We start from the raw sequence: 11,376 nt of genomic DNA, 5'->3' as shown, positions 1-11,376 counted from the left end.
GATATATGATTTAGATAATTGATTCCCAATGATTTTCAAGGCACACTAATATGGTGTGACCTAACTGGTAGTGGTGCTGCTGGTGAGGAGGTAACAAACACTACAATTCCCATGTGACAGTGTGAAAACACTTATGCATGAATGAGTGTTTCCAGATCGCCCTCCTGTCCCTGAGCTCTGCCCCGGTCCCAAGCCATGTTGGTGAGGACCTTGGGATGGGAGCCACTATCTGTAGACGTTTCCAGAAAACTAAGGGGTGCTGAATAGTTTAATGCTGGTCTTCTCTCATAAACACATGAAGCTGCCTTATACTGAATCAGACCTTTGGTCCATCAAAGTCAGTATTGTCTACTCAGACCGGCAGCAACTCTCCAGGGTCTCAGGCAGAGGTCTTTAACACACCTACTTGCCTAGTCCCTTTAACTGGAGATGCCGGGGATTGAACCTGGGACCTTCTACATGCCAAGCAGAGGCTCTACCACTGAGCCACATCCCCTCCCCAAAAGTGGGGATGCCGGGGATTGAACCCAGGGCCTCATACATGCAAAGCATGTGCTCTACCACTGAGCTACATCCCCATGTGTTTCTGCCTGGGAATTAGGGTCACAGAAAGAGGGCCTCCTGACTGTCCCATCGATAAAAAAAGCCCATTTGACGGGTACACAAGAAAAGGCCTTTTCAGTGGCGGGGGCCAGCATGGTGTAGTGGTTAGGAGCAGCGGACTCTAATCTGGAGAACCCGGTTGGAATCCCCACTCCTCCACATGAGCTCCAGACTTTAATTCCCACCCAGTTGTCTTCATGTGTGTAGTCCAAGACTCTAACCTTTTCACTTGCCTTAGGGTCATCTCAGTTCCCCTATGCCATTCCAGAATGTTACCATTTCTGTTTCCCATACTTAGGGGTTAATTTGGAGGAAGTGTTGGGAGTTGGTCCTTCTTCATCACCTCCAACACCTGGCACCAACCTTCAAAAGCTAGGAAGCTATCAGAGCTTAAGTATAACAATGCTAATTCTGTGACCTTAGGCAGATGATGAGAGGGAGGGCATCTTGGCCATCTTCTGGTCACTAGGGGTGTGGGAGGGGGGAAGGTAGTTGTGAATTTCCTGCATTGTGCAGGGGGTTGGACTTGATGGCCCTGGTGGTCCCTTCCAACTCTATGATTCTATGATTCTATACTTCACCGTGGAATTTCTCTAGTAGGCTTAACTGAAACCGTCTTAATTCCTCAGATGTGTTGCTGCAGGAGGAACCTCCAAATTAACTGTGAATTTCATTTGTGATTAAGCCTAGGGACAACCTAAAGATATGAGGAACCCCCCCTGAAAAATGACATTGGCCTTTTGGACTTCCTACAAATCGTTTCAGATAATTGCTCGCTTGAGGAGAAAACCTTAAATTCACTCTAAATTTTGGTAGAAACGTTCAGTTCATCGCTCCTTCCGGAATGTTTTTGAAATGCTGGGTGAACATAGGTGGTTGTTTGGCACTAGGAAATTGATCACAAGGAGTATGTAACCACTTGGCAAGCAAGTCATCTGTAAAGTCTTGCTAAGTGGCAAACAGAATTGCTGACTCTTTTGTAGTGATGATCCTGCGAACCTCCTGGTACTACCTGGAGATCTCCTGCTATTACAACTGATCTCCAGCTGATAGAGATCAGTTCACCAGGAGAAAATGGCCACTTTGGCAATTGGACTCTATAGCATTGAAGTCCCTCCCCTCCCCAAACCCCACCCTCCTCAGGCTCTGCCCCCCAAACCTCTCACCGGTGGCAAAGAGGGACCTGGCAACCTTAGCTTTTGCATGTGTCTGAGCACGCATGCAATTTTGTGAGCTTCTTGAACACTAGCAAATGCATGCTGCAGTCCTTCAATCATGCCAACAGCAGTAGCCAAACTTAGCTATCATCACGGCAAATGAACTTTGCCTGCCAGCCGCCACAAAACCTCAGGCTAACAATACTGTTCTCACACTGTCTCTTATAGTCAAACCTCGTTGTCTTCAATTGCCAAACATACATTTGCGTGAAGATTTAATGCGAGGCGACGGGAGGCATGTATATGTTTAGAAATAAGATTAGTAGCTGACAAGCCCGATCACATCAGGCCTCTCTGTGTTGCTTCGCAGTTTCCACAGTAATGGCCCAAAAGGGGATTGTTGTGGGCGAGTGACGAAGGCAAGTCAGTGGGGAGATGGTGTTCCTGAACCCTCTACTCAGGGCCAGTGTCTGCATACCCTGAGGTGGGTCATCAGCCAGCTCCCACAGCTTTTGGAAGGGCGCATTGCCACCAGCCCCTGACCATACAGCATCTCTGCCACCTGCCCGCGTGCCCTTCCCACTTCCACTTGCTTGCAAGCTCTCCACATAGGCTTGCCAACAGCTAGGGTTGCCAGGTCCCTCTTCGCCACTGGCAGGAGGTTTTTGGGGCGGAGCCTGAGGAAGGTGGGTTTTGGATGGGGAGGGACTTTGATGCCATAGAGCCCAATTGTCAAAGCGGTTGTTTTCTCCAGGGGAACGGATCTCTATCAGCTGGAAATCAGTTGTAATAGCAGGAGCTCTCCAGCTAGTATCTGGAAGTTGGCAACCCTGCCAACTGCCCACTGGGGGTGTGCAAAATCCTGCCAATCCACCGAGCTGGCCACTGGCCCTCAGCTGGTTGGTGGGTGGAAAAGGGCCAGTGGGGGGGCATGATTGGCATGTGTGTGACTCATGCGCTGTGCCAAAGTCACTTCCAGTCGGCGCGGAAGCTCTGGCAATTGCCTTGGAAACTCTATGGAAAGCATAGGGTTTTGGAGGTGATTGCTAGAGAGTCTGTGTTGCTTCTGGGTAAACTGGTTCTACATGGGATCTGGATAAGCTGTAATTCCAGGGGATCCCCAGGTGACATCCCTACAGGCTAGAGGCTGGCATCTCTAGATTGCTTTCAAATTGCTTGCTGCAGATCCAGAAGAAAAAGAAGAGTTGGTTTTTATATGCCAACTTTCTCTATCACTTAAGGCAGAATCAAACCAGCTTACAATCACCTTCCCTTCCCCTCCCCACAACAGACACCCTGTGAAGTAGGTGAGGCTGAGAGAGTGTGACTAGCCCAAGGTCACCCATCTGGCTTTGTGTGTAGGAGCGGGGAAACAAATCTAGTTCACCAGATTAGCCTTCGCTGCTCATGCGGAGGAGTGGGGAATCAAACCCAGTTCTCCAGATCAGAGCCCACCGCTCCAAACCACCACTCTTAACCACTATGCTGGCTCTCTTTCTCTTCTCTTGAAGAAATTATTGAGAATGGGGGCGGGGGCTTCATCCCTGCCTGGCTTCCATTATTCCTTTTCTGGCAAAGAGAAAGAAGTTTCCTTTGATTATCTCCCCAAAGTTCTCTTTGATTATCTCTCCAACCCCACCTTTGCAAGCATAGATTCCACTCTGCACTCACACCACCTTCCAATTAATTCCACTTGGGTTTTTAATTGCGCCAACAACATTCACATCAATATTAATCAGGTGCAGATACACGCAATAGGTCATGAGAGGATCCACTTCAAATGGAGAAGTGGCAATGTTTTCTTCATTGCAAAGCATGCAACAATTAAATTCCATTTCCAGAATTTTGCAGCTTCCGGAGGCTAGAAGATGTTGAGATTTCTTCAAATGGTGAGAAGATTCCAGGAGGGGCATAACATTTGTTATTGGAGACTATTAGAAATATGCCTCACTGTCTTGTTTCCAGCCAGGCCCCCTAACTTTTTGACCCTGTGGGCACCTTGGAATTTTGAAGCAGGGTACAAAATGGCTGCCACGGGAGGTGGAGCCAAGCTCAAAATGTCTGCTACAGAGGTGGAGCCAAACAAACACACAAGATGAAGGGAGATGGGGTATATAAAAACACACACACACACACACAGAGGAAGACCAAGAGTGGGTAGTACACACAGCAAAGATGACCAATGGGAGAAAAGGATAAAACACTACAGAAGACCAAGGAGGGAAAGGGGTGATCTTCTGCTCTGGGGCTCTCAAGCCCCCATTGCCTCAAAGGGGGTCCTGTTCACAGGAACCCGGATCCTTCTCCAGTGAGCCAAAGGGATGATGCAAGTAAAAAACCCTTTGTTTGGTCAGCCAATCACCGGCTCTGCCTTCACAATGGCCCCTCCTCCTTTCCTGAAGAACATGGCAGGCACCACATCGGGGAACCCTGGTCTAAAGCTCAGAAGAATGGAGAAAAGGAACCTATGAAGGGCTCAGGGTGCCAAGGCTGGGTCTGAAGCAGGATTGCCAGGTCTCTCTTCGCCACAGGTGGGAGGTTTTTGGGGTGCAGCCTAAGGAGGGTGGGGTTTGGGGAGATGAGGGATATCAATGCCATAGAGTCCAATTGCCAAAGCGGCCATTTTCTCCAGGTGAAATGATCTCTATTGGCTGGAGATCAGTTGTAATAGCAGGAGATCTCTAGCTAGTACCTGGAGGATGGCAACCCTAGTCGGAAGAAGGGTTGGGAAATTCCTGGAGATTTTGAGGGTGGAGCCTAGAGAAGGTTAGAGTTGGGGGAGGGGAGGGAACTCTGCAAGGGTATGATGCCGTGGAATCCACCCTCTGAAGCTGCCAGTTCCTTCATGGAAACGGATCTCTGTAGTATGGACCATGGTTGCAGTTCTGGGAGAACTCCAGCCCCTACCTGGAAGTTGGCAACTTGTGTCTGATGAGTGGCATAAAGGAAGAAACCTCCAGGTGCCCGCAGGATTTGTGCTGCCTTCTGCAGAACAGATGCATTTGTGTGGAGCTGTGTGGAACCTGCCTTGAAAAATAATTAAAATTCCGTGTGAATGAAAGCTGAATTTGGCGATCTGCGTAATTACCCATTTGCATACGTTTTATATAATTTATTCTGCACTTCTTGCTATTCTGTACGATCAATTCTGTTTTTGGTAGTCGTTTCACTGTTTTGTATTTATAATTGCGTAATTGCATAATTATCATTGTCTCCTACCACGAGGCCCCCATGGACTCTCAGAGGAGATCCCAAAATCCCAAAATGCTAGCAAATGCATCCTAAAGAATATTTTTTAAGGCTTCTAAGATGACAATGAAAGAAACGCTGCCGTGAAAACAAGCACGATGACTTAATCGGAACTACAAAATAGCGGACCAAGTTTTCCCTAGCATAACCTTCAGAAAAATAAAAGCAATATTCTAGGACTTGAAAACTGTTATTTTTAATTTTCTTTTAGAAAAGAGAGTTAAAAATGGAAATGGAGATTCTTTTCAATCGTTCCAAAGTGGCTTCTTCTCACCTGCCAGTGTGACATTTACATTGCACTTTATTTATAGTCATTTTATGGGAAAGGTTTGAACTGGGGTCTGTCTCATAGGCGCTCTTATCCACTATTCTAACACAGCTCAGTTGCAGCTAATAATAATAATGATAATAATAATAATCACAAACTAAAAAGGAAGTGTTTGAGATTGCTAAAAGGCTTCTTCAAGCTGGATGTAACTTCTCCCCCCCCAAAAAAGAAAATGGGGAGGTAGTATGCGGTAGTGGTTAGTGTGTCAGATTAAGGCTATGGAGACCCAGGTTGAAATCCCTACTCAGCTATGAAGCTTCAGTTTGGGAAATTCCTAGAAATTTGGGGGTGGAGCCTAGGGAGGGACCTCAGCAGGGTAGACCGCCTAGAGCCCACCCTCCAGAGCTGCCATTTTCTCCAGAAGTGATAGAAGAAGAAGAAGAAGACTTGATTTTTATATGCTGACTTTCTCTATAACTTAAGGAAGAAACAACCAGCTTGCAATCACCTTCACTTCCTCTCCCCACAACAGGCACTGTGAGGCAAGTGGGGCTGAGAGAACTCTAAGAGCTGTGACTTGCCCAAGGTCACCCAGCTGGCTTCATATGTAGGAGTGAGGAAACAAATCCAATTCACCAGATTAGCCTCCGCCAGAGTGGGGAATCAAACCCGGTTCTCTAGATCAGAGTCCACCGCTCCAGACCACCGTTCTTAACCACTACACCATGCTGGAAATCTGGAGATCAGTTGTAATTCCCGGAGATTTCCAGGCCCCACTGGGAGATTGGCAACCCTAGCCTCTGGCTTTGCTTTGTCACAGATCCACCCCAACATTCACCCCACACACTTCCCGCTAATGGTCGATGCAGCCTGGCTTCCCAGCACAATTTAATATAACGGGAGAATCGGCGCGTGTCGGAACTTAATCCCATTGTTATATTTGCACAATGGCTTATCGACAATATTGCCGGCTGATCTGCTGAATCTTCTTTCCCAAGAAGAGACCCTCTTGATGTGGAGGCTGCATAGAGAGAAATCATCTTTGCCGTGCTGTGCTTATTAGATGCAGGGAAATTAAAAAAGAAGAAGATATATTGCAATTACATTCTTGGCAATTAAAGGGAGCGTGGAGAACATATTTTGTAGTCCGTGACCCTCCCTCCCCGAATGCTTTTCAAGCCGAGCTCGAAAATGAGGGATGTTGCAGAATGTTGAAGCTACTCTGGTTTGATTGGAAAGCTGGAATTTCTTGGTTGATTGCTCAGCACTTGAGATCGAAGCATGGCCGCCTTTTTCCCTGACCAAAATAACAACGTTTGAGGGTTGACATAAGAAAGGCCCTGCTGGATCAGACCAAGGTCCATCAAGTCCAGCAGTGTGTTCACACAGTGGCCAACCAGGTGCCTCCAGGAAGGCCACATACAAGACAAATGCAGCAGCATTCTCCTGCCTGTGCTCCAAAGCACCCACTAATAGGCATGCTCCTCTGATCCTGGAGAGAATAGGTATGCATCATGACTAGTATCCATTTTTACTAGTAGCCATGGATAGCCCTCTCCTCCATGAACATGTCCACTCCACAATTAAAGCCTTCCCAGTTGGCAGCCATCACCACATCCTGAGCAGGGAGTTCCACAAGCAAGAAGGCCCGGAGCAGGGATCTAAAGGAATTCTACTCTGCCCCAATTCTCCAGAGCCTCGAGAAGGCCCGCAGCATGGTTTTAAAGATTTTTAATACTTCTGTATATCGATATGTAGAACCCTAACTTGGATACACGACTAGCAACAAAGTCCAGGGCTGCTACACAGAGGCAGGTAGCGGCAAACCACCTCTGTTCATCTCTTGTCTTGAAACCCTATGGGGTTGCCATAAATCAGCTGTGACTTGACTGGGGGGAAAAGACAGGATGGGGATTACATAATTACATTACACAAAATCATTATTTAGTGAAGATAACTATGGTAACGGTGAGTCTGCAAATATGGGCCAATCATCTTATTACGATTTATTTATTTTTTTGCCATCCAGTTGCAGCCAACTCTATGGTGACCCCATAGAGTTTTCAGTGGTGGTTGGCCATTGGCTGCCTCTGCGTAGTGACCCTGGACGTCCTTCCAGGTTTGCTTCCCCACTACTACACATAAAGCCTGCTAGGTAACCTTGGGCCAGTCACAGTTCTCTCTGAATGCTCTCAGCCCCACCTACCTCACAAGGTCTGTTATGGAGAGAGAATGGGAAGGCGATTGTAAGCCAGTTTGAGAGTCCTTAAAGGTAGAGAAAACCGGGGTATAAAAACCAATTCTTCTTCTTCTTCTTCTTCTTCTTCTTCTTCTTCTTCTTCTTCTTCTTCTTCTTCTTCTTCTTCTTCTTCTTCTTCTTCTTCTTCTTCTTCTTCTTCTTCTTCTTCCTTTTCCTCCTCTTCCTCCTCCTCCTCCTCCTGCTGACTGGCACAGATTCTCTTAAACCACAGTGGATGTCATCGCCGTCATTGGGTGAGAGGTTTATTTTGGGGCACGGAGATCTTGGATGACACTACACAGCATCTCACTTGAGGCTGCCTGGCAACCCGAGCCGCTCGGGTTCGAGCCTTTCACCTGCTGGCTCAGCTGACAAGCATAACTTTGTTTTTAATTCAGTTCCCTTTCTTCCTCCTTCCACCTTCCATCCCTGGTGGTGTTAAGAGGAGCTCTGCTTTTCCTTTTTGAGCCTTCCTAGCAATTCTGCATCACTGCCGCCGCCGGTGGCTTCAACTTCAGAAGGCTGGCTCCTACCCGCATAAAGCTGACACATTCAGGATGTTTTCATCCTCCTTCTTCAAGATGCCACGTGAAGAGGGAGAAGATGAAAGGCCTCCAATTGGCAGCCCATCTCCGTAAATGTTGACTGCATGCCTCTGTCATGGAATCTTCTTCATCAGATCCTCACAGTAGCATCTTTGGTCTCTTTTTGCTGTACTTTCCATACCTGCTGGGGTATGCAATCATAAGAACCTAAGAACATAAGAAAAGCCCCACTGGATCAGACCAAGGCCCATCAAGTCCAGCAGTCTGTTCACACAGTGGCCAACCAGGTGCCTCTAGGAAGCCCACAAACAAGACGACTGCAGCAGCACCATCCTGCCTGTGTTCCACAGCACCTCATATAATAGGCAGTTTGACAATTACAGACAGTTTGACAATTACCTAGAGAGGTGGTGCCCACCCCCCAACACTGTACGTTTTCAAGTTAGGGATTCCAGGTTACCCGCTGGCAGCCCCTGACCCCCACAATTGCTCATTAGGCCAGCAAGAGAAAAAATAAGACAGAAATTGCTGTCACGTATATGGCGTGATGCCATTTCCAGGGCAAACCTGCTCTACGATTGGGTGTCACACTGCTCTACGATTCAGTGGAAACGCTATAGTAAAACCATAGAATTTCCATTGAATCCTAGAGCGGCATGTGGGCACATGGATGCTTAGGGCACTACACAGTGCATGCCCAGCCATTTCACACAGTGGCTAAGTTTATTTTGGTACCATTGAAAGTCTATTGTGGGAAAACTGCTTTGCAAATGTAATGTTAACTTAAAGGACAAACGGATTTAAAGCCAAGCAGGAGAGGTGGTTGCAGAGTAAATGACTACAGCTACCAGAGCAAAATGTAATGTGGGGAAGGCTTTGTTGGTAATCCTTGTTATTAGAATGATAAAAGTCAGTCTCTATTTTCAGCCATGAAATGTCCGAAGTTAATTCAATTTAAACACCAGAGCTGCCAACCCTGCATGATTTTTGTCAATGTTCTACAAAAAAAACCCTCTTTCCCTATTTTTCATACACCTGTGAATACTGATGATGACATTTATGGGCCTGTCAAGATTCACTGGGATCTCTCTCAGTTTTCAGATGTTTATCATCTTCCTCTGGGAATGCACTGAGTTTCAAACACTATGACATATGTAGCTGAACATACAGACTGCATGACATCCACTGTCTGTCGATGAGCTTAAACAGAAGAAAACAAGATCGTGCTCCCATGAAATGTAAATTCAGGCCAACGCAGCCTCAATTTGCCTCAGGGCAGTATAAGAAAAAGAGCAAGGATTTAATCCTTCAGCCTGCGCTCGTGTTTGCTATTGGAAAATGGCTTCCTGCTGTGGTGTGTCAGCAGTCCAAAGGGGGAAAAGAATAAAAGGTCTCCTTTAAACCATGCCATTTTCACTTTAAAATTTATTTATAACATTTATAGTCCCCCTTTCTCACTGAGAGTCAAAGTACATTCCATGGTGGAAGACAATTTAAACCATCACGAACGGGGCATTCAATAGATAATGCTGTAGAGATTTGGATGGCAAAACTTTGAAAACGAGCAGAAATTTGATAAACAAGAGCTGGAACAGAGTTGAAACAAAGCACAAGGGTTGGCATGATATGTGAAAGGATGCAGCTACCACTCTTTCAAACACTTTCCCCAGGAAAGACAAATTAGAGCTGGATGATAACTAGCTACATCATTTTTCTAAAGTAGCAGGTAGATAACCGCCTCTTTAAGTGGTTAAAGAAGGTGTCATGAGTTAGTGACTGATCAATGCCATTCATTAAGTGCTCATTTATGTGGTCCTGACATGAGTTTAGAAGCTAATAACACATGATCACCCCCACTCATAAGAACGTAAGAACATAAAAAAGGCCATGCTGGATCAGACCAAGGTCCATCAAGTCCGTCGGTTCACACAGTAGCCAACCAGGCGCCTCTAGGAAGCCCCCAAATAAGACGACTGCAGCAGCATTGTCCTGCCTGTGTTCCAAAACACCTCATATAATAGGCACGCTCCTCTGATACTGGAAATAACAGGTATGCAACATATCTAGTATCCATTTTGACTAGTAGCCATGAATAGCCCTCTCCTCCATGTACATGTCCACCCCCCTCTTAAGGCTTTCCAAGTTGACAGCCATCACCACATACTGGAGTTCCACAGTTTAACTATGCGTTGATACTCAATCCGGTTGTTATACGCTTGCCCAACGGCAGCAATGCTGGCCTTGCAACTTGGTGTCACTCCAACTTCAGAAGTGTTTCAGCGCTTCGCTTCTGTTGTGGAGTTAGAGTTGCCAACTTCCAGGTGGTGGCTGGAGATCTCCCGCTATTCCAACAGATCGCCAGAGAACAGTTCGCCTGGAGGAAATGGCCACTTGGAAGGTGGACTATATGGCATTATACGTCATCGAAGCCCCTCCCCTCCCCAAACCCTACCCCTTTCAGGCTCCACCCTCAAAATCTCCAGGTATTTGCCAACCTGGAGCTGGCAACTCTACATGGGGTAGAGAGTTGAGCCGATAGCCCCTGCCCTCTTGCAAGCTTGGTGTTCCCGCAGCTCAGCATCTCTGGCAGTTACCCTCTGATTCCCGCTTTGGTTGCATTTGCGGCTAGTCAGCGAAAATTTCCACCTACAAAACTTGAGGCAGAAATTATTCATCAAAGTGGGCGCACAAAACCTGGGCACCGAGATGACCCCTCTGTTTGGAGCCGGAGTGTTAATGGATTAAGCTTTTCCCCACCTAAGATCTTCTGTGTGAGGAGTTTATCTTGTCAGTCAAGAAGTTGTGGGCACTGAAGGATGTCAGTGAACAAAGAACGTCTCCCCCCCCCCATTCTCTCTTCTTCTTGTTGAGTCTTAGATCTTTGATCTTAATGGCTGGAACACACAAACACTTCCTTTCGTCTGCGTGTGTTTGTGTGAGGGCGTCTGTCATCGTCACTTGAAAATGTGAGTGGAATTATGACAGTAGAACTTTAATGGGCCATTAGTCACCTGAGAAGTGCATTAATGGCACATTAAGGCCAACCTCCTTATAGATTTGGATGCATCTCGTATTGGAAAAGGGAGTCCATTCACCTTTGTTTTAACCCTTGCAGAAGATTAGAAAGCTGTCAAATATAGACCAGACAGGCCTTTGTAGTATCAGCTTATTGCTGGACTAAGCTCTGCCTTTGGTTGGTCACTTGATCACCAGAACAGATGCTCTTGTTGGGGGGGGGCTGGGCCCTCCACGGCATGACACCCATCTTTTGCTTTGGCCATGAATCATACTTTGCACAAGTGGTGTCAATGGACG

At 46.7% G+C, this 11,376-nt stretch overlaps 1 non-coding gene across 1 annotated transcript; it reads right to left on the bottom strand.

Moving 5' to 3' along the window:
• Positions 1-506: 506 nt before the first annotated feature.
• Positions 507-578, bottom strand: TRNAA-UGC (transfer RNA alanine (anticodon UGC)). The gene has a single exon. It is a non-coding gene; the product is annotated as a tRNA-Ala (tRNA).
• Positions 579-11,376: the final 10,798 nt, after the last annotated feature.

The sequence above is a fragment of the Euleptes europaea genome, chromosome 13 (genome assembly GCF_029931775.1).
Source record: "Euleptes europaea isolate rEulEur1 chromosome 13, rEulEur1.hap1, whole genome shotgun sequence".
NCBI classification, from domain to species: Eukaryota; Metazoa; Chordata; class Lepidosauria; order Squamata; family Sphaerodactylidae; genus Euleptes; species Euleptes europaea.
The sequence above is the reverse complement of the archived record's forward strand: the minus strand, read 5'-3'. Positions and strand labels throughout refer to the sequence as shown.